Source organism: Toxorhynchites rutilus, chromosome 2, assembly GCF_029784135.1.
Source record: "Toxorhynchites rutilus septentrionalis strain SRP chromosome 2, ASM2978413v1, whole genome shotgun sequence".
Classification (NCBI taxonomy): Eukaryota; Metazoa; Arthropoda; class Insecta; order Diptera; family Culicidae; genus Toxorhynchites; species Toxorhynchites rutilus.
In genome coordinates, this window is record NC_073745.1 from 174365649 (window position 1) to 174381801 (window position 16153).

General features: G+C 45.5%; 1 pseudogene; it reads left to right on the forward strand.

Annotated features, from left to right (window-relative positions):
- The first annotated feature begins 856 nt into the window (after positions 1-856).
- LOC129772316 (5.8S ribosomal RNA) lies at positions 857-1009 on the forward strand (annotated as a pseudogene).
- Positions 1010-16153: the final 15144 nt, after the last annotated feature.

A 16153-nucleotide genomic window follows, 5' to 3' on the forward strand; every position in this document is an offset into this window, starting at 1 on the left:
TGTTGGACTAGGTGCGGTGTCTCGTACTTCGCATGTGCGCATGTGAACGTACAGATGCCCCCTGGCGAGTCCCCATACTAGTGAGATGGGAATGGAAGGAAAGGGTTGATCGTCTCGGTCTTTGGATCGATGATGGGATTCCCATTCCTTACTGCACTAAAGGTATTACTACTTGGATGAAGGGCCGGGGCCTTCGAACTTTCATCCTATTGTAGGGGCCATACCTTGCAGTGTGTGCGCGGCTCGAAACTACTAGACCCGGCGTTATAGATCTCATCTGTTGGACTAGGTGCGGTGTCTCGTACTTCGCATGTGCGCATGTGAACGTACAGATGCCCCCTGGCGAGTCCCCATACTAGTGAGCTAAAGGTTAAGCCGATCACACGGTCTTTGGACGAATGATGACAAAAATACGTCCCAAGTGATGAAACCGGCGTGATGTTCATTCTGCAAGTGCGATGGGTTCTAAGAACCCAGGAGTGGCCTGTACATCGTATGTTTACATGCGAACGTACTCTCCAAGTGTGTGTTTCAAATTTCAACCCGTGTTTCAATTTCAGAATGTGAACTGCAGGACACATGAACACCGACAAGTTGAACGCATATCGCACATCGTACAATCATTGTGCGATGTACACATTTTTGAGTGCCGCCTATATTTACCAATTTAACTATATGCGCTGCTTAGGTAGCGCATATGCGTAATGGTGTTTTTCGGCCTTCAGTGGTGGAAAAACATTGAAGATAGTCAAACGTGCGAAGGCCCCGGCGCACGGCTTGATGAACACACGTCCCAAGATGAAAGTCTTTGTGTGTTCCATCTTCTCCATACATGAGATTGTTCTTATAGGCCTCAAATGATGTGTGACTACACTCGGCTCGTGGATCGATGAAGACCGCAGCAAATTGCGCGTCAGAATGTGAACTGCAGGACACATGAACACCGACAAGTTGAACGCATATTGCACATCGTACAATCATTGTGCGATGTACACATTTTTGAGTGCCGCCTATATTTACCAATTTAACTATATGCGCTGCTTAGGTAGCGCATATGCGTAATGGTGTTTTTCGGCCTTCGGTGGTGGAAAAACATTGAAGATAGTCAAACGTGCGAAGGCCCCGGCGCACGGCTTGATGAACACACGTCCCAAGATGAAAGTCTTTGTGTGTTCCATCTTCTCCATACATGAGATTGTTCTTATAGGCCTCAAATGATGTGTGACTGGATTCCCTGAGTAGCTGCGAGCGAAAAGGGATGAGCCCAGCACGTAGAGGTGGTGCGCGTTTGCGTGTCCACCGTGTTGCGTGGCATCTGGACACCTGAGACCTCCTACAAACGATAGGTTTACAGGCTGGGAGTTGCGAGTTGCAGAGAGGTGTACACTTCGATCCTCTCAGACTACCCATGCTTGAAGGTTGGCCTTGTACGTGTACGGTTGTTGTGTTTGAAAGAGAAGTCCTACTGTAGCTTAGTGCTGCATGTGGTGACTTCTCTTTTTTTGACGTAGGACTACGTCTAACCGGAAGATATAGGGGGTGAAATGGAAATCTAGGCACTGAACAAGTAGGAAAAAATGCAAGATTTGGAACGTTTATAACTCGAGCATTTCTCAATAGATCGCAAAGGTTTTTGCATCAATTGATAGGAAATATATCTACGCATCTATCATAACGAATAACATTTCATTTTTCTTGAGATAAATAATTGAATAATTGTGAAATATCAAGCATTGTCCAAATGCACTATGTGCCCATTTTTGATTGGTCCATTTTGTGCTCCTCAAATCGTACCGACCAAAACGGGCAACCAGAGCAGCAGCGAAATAGAATGAAGCACGATTGGAAAGGAAAAAGAAAAAAAAAAGAACGAAACATTGGTCGCAGTCTCACACATGCGTAATTCTCGAGCCAGCCAGTCAGCTTAAAAATCCCCGCTCCGCTGCCGTAACGATCATTCTCATTCAAACCGTACACCACATCAGTTCGCATCACAACACATCAACAAACCAAACCAAGCAGCCAAATCTGGACATGGCAAAGGAGGAAAAATTAAGGGAAAGGCAAAACCCGCTCGAATCGTGTCGGTCTGGAGTTCCCCGCAAGGGTAGCTAGGCCGAGCGCATTAGTACCAGTGCACCAGTCCACCAAGCCGGCGTTATATAGTTTCGGCCGCCGAAGTGATCGAGTTAGCTGCCAAAGCTGCTCGCGCCGAAAACAAAACCCGCATTCGGAACAGAACACATTCGGTTCGGTGGACATCAAGTCAACAGGCAGTTGCAACGAGTGGTGAATGGCAAACGCAATCGCAAAACGGCAGCTGAAAAAAAAAAAAAGTTTGTTCTTTATACAATCTGCTTTGGTGGCAAATCCAGAACAAGGCGGCATCGAGGGCGTTCGAAATGGTTTTTTTTCAAAACCACGAGTACAAAGTTTTCTAAATTGAAACCATTCCATAAAACAAGGCGCTTATCAGGGCCATTAAACCTTTCAAAAAAGAGTTTACGAAATATAGTTCAATGTTTTCTAAAATAATATCCAAAATAATAATAAAAAACAATTTGATTTTTTCATAATTTGTTTGCCAGGATCTGCTGAGTATGTGAATTTGGCAGTTGTTCTGAGCTTATTGATAGTTGGGGACTTTCCTGATTATTCAATTTACACCAATTCTTAAATTGTTTCCAGATTGAAAGTACAGTAATTTACAATTAGTTCGACATTTAGCTAATTAGACGGACATGTAATGCGACATAATTAGTTGGACATTTTTGTAAACATAGAGATCCAAATTATGACCCTACATTGAAAGTCGACACTGTACCACTGTCATCGCAAATGTTCAATTACAGGTTAAAATCGCCTCCAATGCGACACTGAGTGGTGCTTCGGCACGTCGCATTGAATGTAATTTACTGTGCAACATGTCACAAAGCTGGATGGGAAGAAATTTTCCAACTGTGAAAGCTGTGGCGAGTGGCAACAAATCGCTAAACAGGAAGGTTTAGCCGAACAAGATGGGGATATCGAGTGATAACAAAACAATAAACTCTTTAGAATGAAGATAATTTTGTGATCCTGAAAAGGACCCTTTTTAGCCTGCATGTGAATCCAACGAGCGAACAAATCGTAATGAATGTATTTTTTTGCCATCGCTGCCTTTTAACGCTCATTCGTTCGTCTCGTTGGACTCGTCCCTTTGGCTGAGTCTGCCGATTTGTCTCTATCCTGTGAGCGTGTACCGCTAGAGTATAAAGCGCGCGGATCCAAAAAAAAATATCTCATTTTCTTTCAAACCGTAAACCAGTGTGGTTGTACGGCAACGTTTAGCATCGCATCGCATCACATCATAAAAAGAAAACAAGCAGCAACGTGGACGTGTTGACGTAACAAAGGAGGACAAGTTAAGGGAAAGGCAAAGTCTCACTCGAACCGTGCATGTTTCCAGTTCCCTGTTGGTCGCATTCATTGATTGCTCCGCAAGGGTAACTAGGCCGAACGGATTGGTGCCGGAGCACCAGTATACCTAACAGCGATTATAGAGTTTCGACCGTCGGAGTGCTCGAGTTGGCTTGCAAAGCTGCTCACGACAATCAGAAAACACGCATCAAGAACAGAGCAGCTTCGGTTCGGCGCTCGTCAAGGCAACAACTAGTTTCAGCGAGTGGCAATCGCAATCGCAAAACGGCAGCAGGTAGAAGAAAGACAAAGTTTGTTTATACAGACCGCTTTGGTGGCAAAACCAGCCACCGTAAAACACGGCGCTTTACAGGGCCATTAAACCATTCAAAAAAGAGTTATTAAAAGTTTTTCACAATACCAATGCATTCTAAAGTGACATAATATGACATATAATATAAACTGTTTTGTTTTGTTTATGCTTGTTCTTGAACTGGTTGGGGTTTTTTAAATTGATCATTCAGTTTTCACAAACCCATGTATAGTTTCCGAATTAAAAGTGGCTTCAAATTACAACACATTGTATGCAGGATGGCATAAACGAATTTTCTCGGTAGCAAGAACTGCTTTCTTTGGTTGACTGACTGACGTTACATCTGCATTGTATAGGAAAATAACTAAGGAGCAACATGATGAGCTATGTATTTCCTGCTGCTCTGTTCTTATTTTAAGTTCTTATAGTTCGTTTATTTTTCAACAGATCGTCTCCAAAACCTCAGTTCTTTTTTATTTTTATTTACTTTGTTTACGGATACTACAAATCTTACAATTCATTCGTCTCCGAAACCACAGTTTAAGGTACGGTAATGTGCTCAATAATGAAATATATGATAGTGAATGAGTTGATGACTACCTATGCATTCCCTATCACAGCCATCATTTTGATTGTACGATATATGCATACGCCGAAAGATGCCCGGCGTTGAGCATTTAATAAGTACAAAGCCTTTAGAAAAAAATCAAGAATCAAGTTTGTAAAAAAAAACGCAAAAACACAACACCAAAGGTTCTTTTCAGAACCCCCAACATGTTCATAAAAAGTAAACAGTAAAGTAATTCATTTTTCAGGTAGATAGGTAGGTAGAAGAAAATAAAACAATATAATTAAACTATATATTTAGCAAAAGCTGTCCCCTTTGTATAGTCCTACGTCACTCCGGTTATGTCCCCGACATTACCCACCCGTCTTTTTATTTAAACATTTTCGGGCACTTGAAGGTCCATGCCGAGTGTCGGAGATAGGCATGTGGATGGGGTACGTGTACGGTTGTTGTGGTTAGAAGAGAAGTCCTACTGCAGCTTAGTGCTGCATGTGGTGACTTCTCTTTTTTTTATTAAAAAATTTTCGGATGCCTGAAGGCATGTGGATGGGTCACATTCGACTGCAACGTGGTGCGTGAGCGATGATATGTGCGGGTAGTCACACTGATCGCGCATAGGATGGCTTCTATTGATTTGTTTCAAAAGAACCTTCCTCGAGGTGCACGAACTTTCTCAACACTTGAGATGCCTTATGCTAGACATAAGATAGGCATGTGGATGGGTCACATTCGACTGCAACGTGGTGCGTGAGCGATGATATGTGCGGGTAGTCACACTGATCGCGCATAGGATGGCTTCTATTGATTTGTTTCAAAAGAACCTTCCTCGAGGTGCACGAACTTTCTCAACACTTGAGATGCCTTATGCTAGACATAAGATAGGCATGTGGATGGGTCGTATTCGACTGTAACACGGTGCGTGAGCGATGATATGTGCGGGTAGTCACACTGATCGCGCATAGGATGGCTTCTATTGATTTGTTTCAAAAGAACCTTCCTCGAGGTGCACGAACTTTCTCAACACTTGAGATGCCTTATGCTAGACATAAGATAGGCATGTGGATGGGTCACATTCGACTGCAACGTGGTGCGTGAGCGATGATATGTGCGGGTAGTCACACTGATCGCGCATAGGATGGCTTCTATTGATTTGTTTCAAAAGAACCTTCCTCGAGGTGCACGAACTTTCTCAACACTTGAGATGCCTTATGCTAGACATAAGATAGGCATGTGGATGGGTCGTATTCGACTGTAACACGGTGCGTGAGCGATGATATGTGCGGGTAGTCACACTGATCGCGCATAGGATGGCTTCTATTGATTTGTTTCAAAAGAACCTTCCTCGAGGTGCACGAACTTTCTCAACACTTGAGATGCCTTATGCTAGACATAAGATAGGCATGTGGATGGGTCGTATTCGACTGTAACACGGTGCGTGAGCGATGATATGTGCGGGTAGTCACACTGATCGCGCATAGGATGGCTTCTATTGATTTGTTTCAAAAGAACCTTCCTCGAGGTGCACGAACTTTCTCAACACTTGAGATGCCTTATGCTAGACATAAGATAGGCATGTGGATGGGTCGTATTCGACTGTAACACGGTGCGTGAGCGATGATAGGTATGGGTGGACATATCATTCGCGTGTAGGATAGTAGATGCTGAGCAAATCATAAACTTTTGAAACAGCCCAATATATATTATACGCGGCGGTGAAGTGACTAACTGAAATAAGAATGTATTTTAGATTTTACCAAAGAAGCCGGTTTCTTTCAGAAACGCAATTAGATTGGTTTCCTGTGTCTCGTCTCTACTGAAAGTGTCTCGGAGACTCTGACCTATATTGTGTCGGGCACGAGCATCTTTGGTGTGTTGGCATTCTAGTAGAAAATGCCTAACTGAGACTTGGGCTGAGTTACATGCGCAAAGTGGTCTTTCGGTTTTCTTCATTAGGTGTGAGTGTGTGAAAAAAGTGTGTCCAATTCGAAGACGGGTTAGAACCCTCTTTCTTTGCTGTTGTTTTGATCAAACCAAGGAAGCGTGATATTTTTGATTTGATGGAGATGGGTGGGAGGGCTATTTAACCAGCCTATGTTCCAGCTTTCGCGAATTTGCTGTTTGACCCAGCGAGCTATATCAGTTCGAGGACAGGGTATAACTGGTGGTTCTATTTTGCTACCCTTACCGGCCAGTTTGTCTGCGGCTGTGTTTCCGAGGATTCCGGAATGACCAGGAACCCAACAGTAGGAGACGTTTTTTTCTGAAGCAGCCTGTTCTGTCTGTATTATCCATGGGTGTCTACTGTTTCCACTGAGCAGGTCTTGAAGACAGCTAGCTGAATCGGAGAAAATTACCGTAGGAAGGTGATCATGGGTACACTCTTGTGTAGCTATTAGTAGAGCAAAAGCTTCCGCACTGAAGATGGAGCATTGCGGTGGAAGAGAAAAGCTACCGGTGTATCTGTTCTCGAAAATTCCACACCCAACTCCATCGGAGTTAACAGAACCGTCTGTGTAGACCTGGTGTTCGAATTTGAAGTGTGTTGCCGTGAGTTGATTGAAGCAGGCTTTCACTTTTGGTGGAGGGTCTCCCGCACGGACAGACTTGAGAAGATCAAGATTTACGTTCGGCGGTTTTACGTTCCATTTTCTTCCCGTGGCAGTTGAAAGTGCGCATATATCGGGAAGGTCCTGATTTGTGAGGTCTTTGAACCAGTTTTTAGCTCGAATTACTAATGGTACATGGGGGTCATTGTCAGGAAGTGAAAGTTGTCGGATGGCTTTACCTGTGATAATTCTTGTCACAAGGTATTTGAAAGGTAGATGGCCACTTTCCGCCATGACGGCAGAAGTGGGACTCGTGATGAAGGCTCCTGTTGCTAGCTTTATTGCTTTGGTGTAGATGGGTTCAATAGCGTTGAGTACTCTGTCCCCACCACGGCTGAAGATGCCTACTCCGTAGAGAATTTGGGGGATCAACCAGACATTGATAATTTTCAGCAATGTTTCTCTGTGTCCAGAGGATAAACTTCCTGTAATAGACTTCAGGATATTCATTTTACCGTTCGCTGTTTTTTTGACTAATTGAGCATGATGTAAAAAGTTAAGCCTGGTATCAAAGGTTACGCCCAGTATTCTTAGTGTTCTCTTCTGAGGGATTTCGGTTTGATTAAGCTTTAGGGCGGATTTCTTTTTGAGTGTTTTGCCAATGTGAATGAATCGGGATTTTTCTGGCGAAAATTGGAATCCTATGTTTTGGGCCCAGTTTTGTTTGGAATCAATTGTACTTTGAAGTCTCTTTCTCTGTGCTAGCCCAAAGCCACTGACAGAAACAAGAGTGATATCATCAGCATAAACAAAAATGTTTATACTGTCGGGAATTAATTCAAAAATAGGTTGCATGGCAACATTGAACAGTGTTGGAGAAAGGACTGAACCTTGGGGAAACCCGTTTTCAAGGATTTTCAATGAAGACTTGTGATTGTTGATGATTGTTTTAAAGGTTCTGTTTTCCAGAAACCCTTTGATGAAGAAGCCTAATCTACCACGAACCCCCCAGTTGAAAAGATTTTTCAGAACTGGGTACCTCCATGCTCGATCGAAGGCCTTGCTAAGATCGAGTGATACAATATCTGCGTGCAGATTACTTTCAGCGGCGTCGTCTAGGACTTTTTCGAGAACTACGAGGCAGTCTTCTGTACTTTTACCCGCGCGGAAGGCAAATTGTCTAGGGTCGAGCAGCTTGTTTGACTCTAAAAAGGTCGTTAGGCGCCGGTTGATATTTTTTTCCATGATTTTATCGACGCAACTCAGAAGAGTGATGGGACGGAAGTTGTCCAGCAGGTGATTATTCTTGTCTGGTTTAGGCAGAGAGACCATTAGGCCCTCTTTCCAGCAATTTGGGAAAATTCCACTGTTCCATACATTGTTGTAAAGTTTTAAAAGAACTTTTTTCCCAAGATAGGGTAGGTTTTTCAGCATTGGGTAGCTGATGTCATCTGGTAAAGTGGAGCCGCGTGTTGCTTTGTTTAAAGCCCATTCTAGTTCTTTGAATGAAAGATTTCTATTGAAGTCAAAATCTGCATCGGTGTCAAAATCAATGGGGATTTTTTCGCATTCTGCCTTGCGAGTTTGGAAGGTAGTATCGAAGCTTTGGTTAGCTGAGGTGGAGACAAAGAAATCTCCGAAGGCCTCTGCTATCGTTTTGCGATCATTTGTGTACTGACCGTTGATTAGAAGGCTGTATTCGTTGTTCCTTTTTTTCCCATGAAGCCTGCCAATTTTGCTCCATAATTCCTTTGACGACGTGTTGGGATTGATATCGTTGACAAATTTAATCCAGCTGTTATGCTTGGCTGTTTTAATAATAGCTCTAGCATTTTTGCGAGCCCTTTGGAATTCCTCTAGCAGAGTGTGCTTAGTGGGTTATCCGGATGGGCCTTTCTTAGCTTGCGTAAGGCTTTTCTTCTGTCTTTGATAGCTTTATTTACTTCAGGTGTCCACCATGGGACGCATTTTCTACCAGGATTTCCGCTGGTTCTAGGAATGTGCCGAATTGCAACCTCAAGGACGGCTTGGGAAAAGTCCTCGGGTGTCCAATCTTGTTTGGCTGAGAGGCAGCTTTCAATGTCACGTTGATAGCCAGCCCAGTTTGCATATTCAAATTTCCATCTAGGCCTTGTTGAAACTTCTGGAGAAGGTTGGCCAAGGGAAATACATATTGGGAGATGATCGCTGTTGCAGCAATCATCGTGGGTGTTCCATGAAAGCTTTGAACAAAGTTGAGGGGATACGATGGTGAGATCTATGGCCGAAGAAGAGCCAGAAGCAGAATTGATTCTGGTGTGTTGGCCGTTGTTCAGAAGAGTGAGAGTATTATCGGAGAGAAAATCCTCTAAAATGGAACCTCTTCGATTGAGGTATGAACATCCCCAGGCGTATGAGTGAACATTGAAATCACCCATAAGGAGAACTGGGGAGGGAAGTTGGTTAAGAAGATGGTCCAGTTGATTCCGTAGAAGAGCCGGGTCGGACGTAGGAGAAATGTATATGCTGGCTACTGTGATTGGAAAAGGAAGGTTTATTCGTATTGCCACTGCTTGTAGAAAAGTGTTAACGGGGAGAAAATTGTGGGGGGTGCCGATTTTTATTGAAGTTGCAACCCCGTTGAATGAAGGGTTGGGTCCTTCTTTGAAATAAGTGGTGTATCCTTTGATAGCATCTTTGTGAAAATTTCTCTGCGTCATAGTCTCTTGAAGAGCTATGATTGTGGGATTATATTTATAAATTAATGTTTGTAATTCCGGAAAATTTCTTTGGAGACTTCGAATGTTCCATTGAATAGCTAGTTTGCTCGTTGGAGTGAATGTATTGACGAGTAAGGTGGATCTTATTTCCCCTTTGAAGGGGTGCTGTTCTTTCCGGATTTCTTGTTATTTTTGTTTGGGGTGGAGGAAGTTAGTGTTTTTGTCGTTTTCTTGTTGTTGTTTTGTTTGTTGTTGTTTTGTGTATTGTTATTGTGTGTGTTGTTGTTTTGTGTGTTGTTGTTTTGTGTGTTGGTGTTTTGTGTGTTTTGGTTTTGTGTGTTATTTTGTGTGTTGTTTTTTTGTGGTGTGGTTTCCGTTGATTCCTGATTGTTTCGTGTCTTCTTTCTTTGTTTCTCTTTATTTTGTCGAAGTTCATCTTCCGAGGTTTTTAGCTCCTCTGAAGATGTGTCTTTGGAAGATATCTTCCTTTTGGTTTTCCTTGGAGCTTCAGAGATTGCCATAGAAACATCGGAATCATATTCTGATTCGGTGGTCGAGGTATCGGTTTCTGTGATGGTGGTGTCTATTGAAGATGGAGTGCTTTCGCGACTCGCGTCGGAATTTGTCATGGCGGAGGTGCATTGACATTTGCATTTACTGCAGCTAGCAGTGGGTGTTTCAGTTTGAAGGGTGTTCAGCCTGTTTTGCAGGACACTAGAATAAGTTGGTCCATTGTTTTGAATATTGAATAGATCTTTGGCTTCTTTATAAGAGATGCCTTGATCTATTCTAATTTTTGTAATGTTGTTTTCTTTGAGCCATACAGGGCATTTCCTGCTATAAGAGGAATGGTTCCCTTGGCAGTTAACACAGTATGCGATATCATTGCACGTCTTAATTTCTGTTTCCGATTCGTGTTCTTTACCGCAGTTGCGACAAAGTGGGTTTTCACGCTGGCATCGTTTTGATGTGTGTCCAAAATGGAAACATTTAAAACACTGCATCGGGTTCGGGTAAAAATTCCTAGTCCCGATGCGAAGATATCCGAAGGAAATTGTTTCTGGGATTACTGTGCCACGAATGGTCAAAATCAGTGTGGCTGTAGGTATGATTACGTCGTTCTCTTTCCTAGTGATCCGCTTGACTTCGATCACTTTTTGGTCGGCAAGTTCGGTAAGAATTTCGGTTTCCTTTAAATTAATTACTTCTCTGCAGGTGACAACGCATTTGCGTTGATTTAGTGTTGGGTGATAGATTACCTCGACAGGTGTCTTATCAATTAATTGGGTAATAAGAAGTAGCTTACCTATAGTGTCTTCATCTCTGGATGTTAAGACATATTGCATCCTCTTCTTGTCGTCTCGTGAAGGCCTCGCGCTATCGAAATCTTTAACGGCATTGGTGATTGTTTTCCTAACAATGAACGGGTTGGTTGGTAGCACGTTCTCTCCGGTAGCACGTAGGAGCAAAATTTGCAGATTCCCGTTATTAGGATCGGCCCACTTTGGAGCGGTGCGTTGGGTCGGTTTCCCTTGATATAAATTTGTAGCTCGGCCTCCTGGAGGCCCAGAGCTACTGGATGCCATGGTGTTGCCTGGCTACACCGCCGGCAGAATGGTTCTAGTAAGCACAAGAATTGGTAAGCACTATTCGGATATGTGCCCGAAAAATATTTTTAACAACACTGGTTCGGGAGATAAAACACTCCGAAGAACGCAAAAAACCACTATAAAGCGCAGTAAAAAAACAAGAGAAATACACTATGGAATTTATGTTGTTTACAACTTTTGGTCCTGAAGGGCTAAATCACTTCACCGTGCGTATTTGCGAGCATATATTTACACTAATTGTATGGTAATAAATTTATTTAGTCACTGAAACAAGCGCGAAAGAGAACAGCGTCGGTGACGCCACAAAAGCGCGCACTTTTCCGGCTGGCCGGTAAGCACACACTCTCCACGGTCGAAAACGAGCTGATGCCTTTTCTTATTCGCCTTCTGCTGCCACGCTAAATGAATCTGCTTCAAAATCGCCAACGGGAGACGTCCCAGTCTGCTGTCCAAAACGCCAAAACGCGGAGGTAAAAATCAGTATGAATGTGTCTCACCACCAGAATATCGCTTAAGTATGCTTTTTGTGTGTGATTGAATCGAGAGAAGGTGTGGTTTATGATGGCAATTTGGAAGGCAAACTAGAGGGGAATGAACTCTCTGAGCTCCGAACTTTCGGCGACTGAGCAATAATCGATTGCGGGCGCATACAATATTGGATACGGAAATATCCTACTGATGGGGAAGAATAATCTTCTGAAGCTATCCTGTTAATTGCGATTGATTGAAAAACCACAAAACCAAATGTATTTGGTCACAGTGTGACATGGATAAAAAACATTCAATTAAACTCTTTCACATGAATATTCCCAAAGGAACTGGCAGATTATTTTCAGTAACGATTAGATATTTCCACATTTTCCTCGATACTGGAAGCCCACCATTGGTTAATGCCAACTCGATAACCACCTGTTAATAGCACTTGATTGAAACATATTTGGTCACAGTGTAACATGGATAGAAAACATTCAATTAAACTCTTTCACATGAATATATTTTGAAAATTCCCAAAGGAACTGGCAGACTTATCTCACTTCTTAACTAGGCGAACCTAGCCAGAATTTTCACCTGCCCCCGGGCTTCTGAATGCCAAAGGGGGACTAGGCTCTGCGGAATGCACGTATCTGCATGCTCGTGCTGTTTTAGTCCTGACCGAGGAATTGTCGGACAATCGCGCAGGTGCTAAGGATGACCGACTTTTGGATGCCGGCCAATTCCTTCTCGATGTTCAACACCTTTAGCGCTTCCAGAAGTGTCTTCGGGATAATTCCAGTTCCAGAGAGAACGACTGGAACAATTCTTGGGACCTCCCTTAGCCCCCACAGTTCCTTGAGCTCCACGGCCAATGGTCGGTACTTGCAGATTTTGCGACCGTGGGTCTCCTCCAGATTCTGGTTCAGTGGAATAGCGACATCGATGATGGTGACTTTGCGGTCGCTCTTGTCGTAAACCATTATATCTGGGCGGTTGTGGTGGATCGAGAGGTCGGTCAGAACAGTGCGATCCCAGTACAGCTTGAAACGGTCATTTTCCAGGACAGGTGCAGGCAGGTACCGGTGGAATAGCGACATCGATGATGGTGACTTTGCGGTCGCTCTTGTCGTAAACCATTATATCTGGGCGGTTGTGGTGGATCGAGAGGTCGGTCAGAACAGTGCGATCCCAGTACAGCTTGAAACGGTCATTTTCCAGGACAGGTGCAGGCAGGTACCGGTAGTTTGGTACGTTGTCTTCCAGTAGAGCACATTGGAGCGCCAGTTGTCGATGAACAATACGGGCCACGTTGTTGTGGCGCTCGGTGTAGGCTGCGTTGGCCAAAACGGGACAGCCTCCCATAATGTGCTCTATGTTTTCACCTGGTTGATGGCACATCCGGCAAATGTCATCAACGTCTTGATGCCAGACGTACCGCCTGCAGTTTCTCGTCGGCATTATCCTGTCCTGGATGGCTATCATGTCGGCTTCTACTACTGAAGAGAGTTCACCACGCGTTAGCCACAGATTAGATGCGGCCTTGTCGACGTGTGGCCGGTCCAGTTGATGGGGGTGGGCACCATGCACTGCCTTCTGCTTCCAAGCTGCAATCTTCTCCTCCACTGTCTGCAGATTGCAGTTGAGTTGGTACTCCGCTTGCGCCAAGTGCAGAGCGCTGTATCCTCTGTCGGCGGCGCAGACAGCCCGGTATAGCGCGTTTTGGTTGGCGCGTTCTGCGAAGTACTCGCGCAGTTGTCGTACCTGGGCAACACACAGTGCAGATATGTCGACTATTCCAAGTCCCCCTTCTTTGCGTGGCAGTGAAACTCTCTCCAGTGCCGATTGAGGATGGTGCATTCCGGCCTCTTTGAATGCTTTCCTCATCCTCCTCTCAAGGTCCTCTAGGTCAGTTTTGCTCCATTTGACTACACCAAAACTGAAGGTCAGCAGGGGAACCGCGAATGTGTTGATCGCGCGTACCTTGTTCCCCGCGTTGAGGAAAGTCCTCATTACACAGTTCACTCGACTCAAGAACTTGTCTCGCAGCTCCGTCTTGATGTCGGAGTGGCGAATCCCGGTGAGCTGTCGGAATCCAAGATATTTATAGGATTCGCCACGAACCATGTCTCTTATGAACTCGCCGTCATAGACCTCGTAACCTCCGGATTCGGTAAGCTGCCCTTTCAGCAGATGGACACAGCGGCACTTGTCGAGGCCGAACTCCATGCAGATGTCCCTGCTTATGTCTTCGACAACCCGGATAGCTACACCTAGACGCTGACGTGAATCAGCGTAGACCTTGAGATCATCCATGTAGAAGGTATGGGTCACTTCTTCGTGGGCGCCGTCGCCATACCTTATTTTATAGCCATGACCGTTTCTATTGAGCGTCCTACTGAGGGGGTTCAGTGCCAGACAAAACCAAAGCGGGCTGAAAGAGTCGCCTTGGAATATCCCCCTCTTTATCTGCAGCGTTCTAGACTGCAACACATTTTCCCCATCACTGAGGTGCAGAGACGTACTCCACTGCCTCATCGCATGCTGCAGGAACCTAACGACGACGGGATCAATTTTGTAGAGCTCCAATACCCGGACGAGAAACGAGTGAGGTATGGAGTCATAAGCCTTCCTGTAATCGATGTAGGCCATACTTAGGTTCCGCTGGTTATATACCGCCTGGCCGACTATGGCTGCGTCGATGATGGCCTGGTCTTTGCAGCCATGCGTATTTTTCCTGCATCCTTTCTGCTCTTCTGCGATGATGTGATGCTGTTCGCAGTGAGCAGAAACTTTGGCGGTAATTATGCTGCTCAGTATTTTGTACAGACTCGATAGGCACGTTATCGGTCTGTACTTTGATGGGTTCAATGTGTTGCTGTCTTTCGGGAGGAGGAAGGTGACGCCACGGGTGGCGAATTCAGGAAGGTTGTGTGGGTCACGTAGCACCTTGTTGAAGCACTCAGCTATCTTTGGATGTGCGACGGTCAGCTTCTTGTGCCAAAAGTTCTGGACACCATCGGGGCCCGGTGCTGCCCAGTTCCTCAGGTACCGCGAGGCTTCGCGGACATCGTTCTCTCCGACGATGATAGCTGGCATCTCTCCAATTTCACCACAACTCTCCTCCTCCCGTCTTAACCACATTTGCCCTTCGCGATGTTGTACTGGGGTTTCCCAAATACCAGCCCAGAAGTTCGTCACATCGCTAATATCTGGCAAACCTTCGCGGTAGTCGGGCTTCTCGTCGCTAATGTGGTCGTAGAACGCTTTTTCGTTATCTCTGAACATCCGATTTTGTTCCTGGCGCTTTGCAGAGTCAGAGTAACGTTTCAGCCGTTTAGTTAGGACGCTCAATTGCTGTACCAGTGTGTCGAGTTTTTCCGTCAGCTGGTGAGCTCCCAGCTGGCGAAGTTCAGTAGGCCGCACGATCACAGCAACTTGGCGACATAATTTCACCGATCTGCTGCCTCTTTTGTACGCCATCAGTCTTCCAATTGCGGCGCGCTTGTTTAGGATCCGTTGCTCCAATCTCCTTCGCCACGGAGGCTCACGCCTTTCACGGAGATGTTGGAGCAGTCCGCCTCTTGGCCTAATACGGTATTCTAAACTTTTGGCGGTCGCCACAGCAGCACAGTAAACTTTCAGTTGCAGCTCCTCCATGTTCTCAGCATCAACCAAGTGCAGCGGAAGAACGTGCTCGTTCATGAGCTTTACTGCACTTGTCAGCCTGCGGGAATGCTGCAACTTCGGGATCCTGGGGCGCGACAAAGGGTCCGTGTCGCGGAACTGTGAGATCGCCTCGTCGTAATGGAAGACCAGATCGCGTAGTAGTTGTTGATCTGGCTGTGGATCTTCCGGCTCAGGGGGTTGTTGTACTGTGGCCTCCACTGGTGCTGATTCGCGTGCCCCACTCGCGAATGAATTGCTCAGCCGTACTGAACTTCGTCTCGATACATCGCTTGCTCTGCTTGTTCTGGAGCTTAGTTCTCTCTGCACCTGCTGCTTGATCTCGTCGACTTGCGTTTGGGAGAGCATATTGTTGCGTACAATCGCTCTACGCCTCGCGTTCATCGCGTTTTGGTCAAGCCTCCCGACGAACTCTGGATACGCTTCCTCGAACATTGTTAGTATTCGAGGGCGACCGCTCATGTCCGTCTCCAAAGCAGTGCAGATGTAGTAGGCGCGGATCACGAATCCGTTCATTTCGTGTGTCCACATGATCCGTCGCCTAGTAGTACCCACAAGTGTGGACGACTGTCGTCTGACAGTCGCAACACGCCTCGTAGGCGCAGCGTTTCGTTGGTGATGTCGATGCCTGCTGTTTCCGTGTGGCGGTAGCTCTTCGGGTTGAACCCGGCTGGTGGCCCGCTCTTGCACATCGCCCTCCAGCCGCTGGCCGCTCGCTCTTACGCCCGTTCCAGGACCAGCTCCAGTTCGGGGACCCTCCTCGGGCGATCGCATTCTGAGTATTCTTCGTGAACGTAGCTCCATTTTCTGGGTGTATCTCCTTTGCCCGGGAGACAGCGGGTTGGCAAGGCCTCCATGAC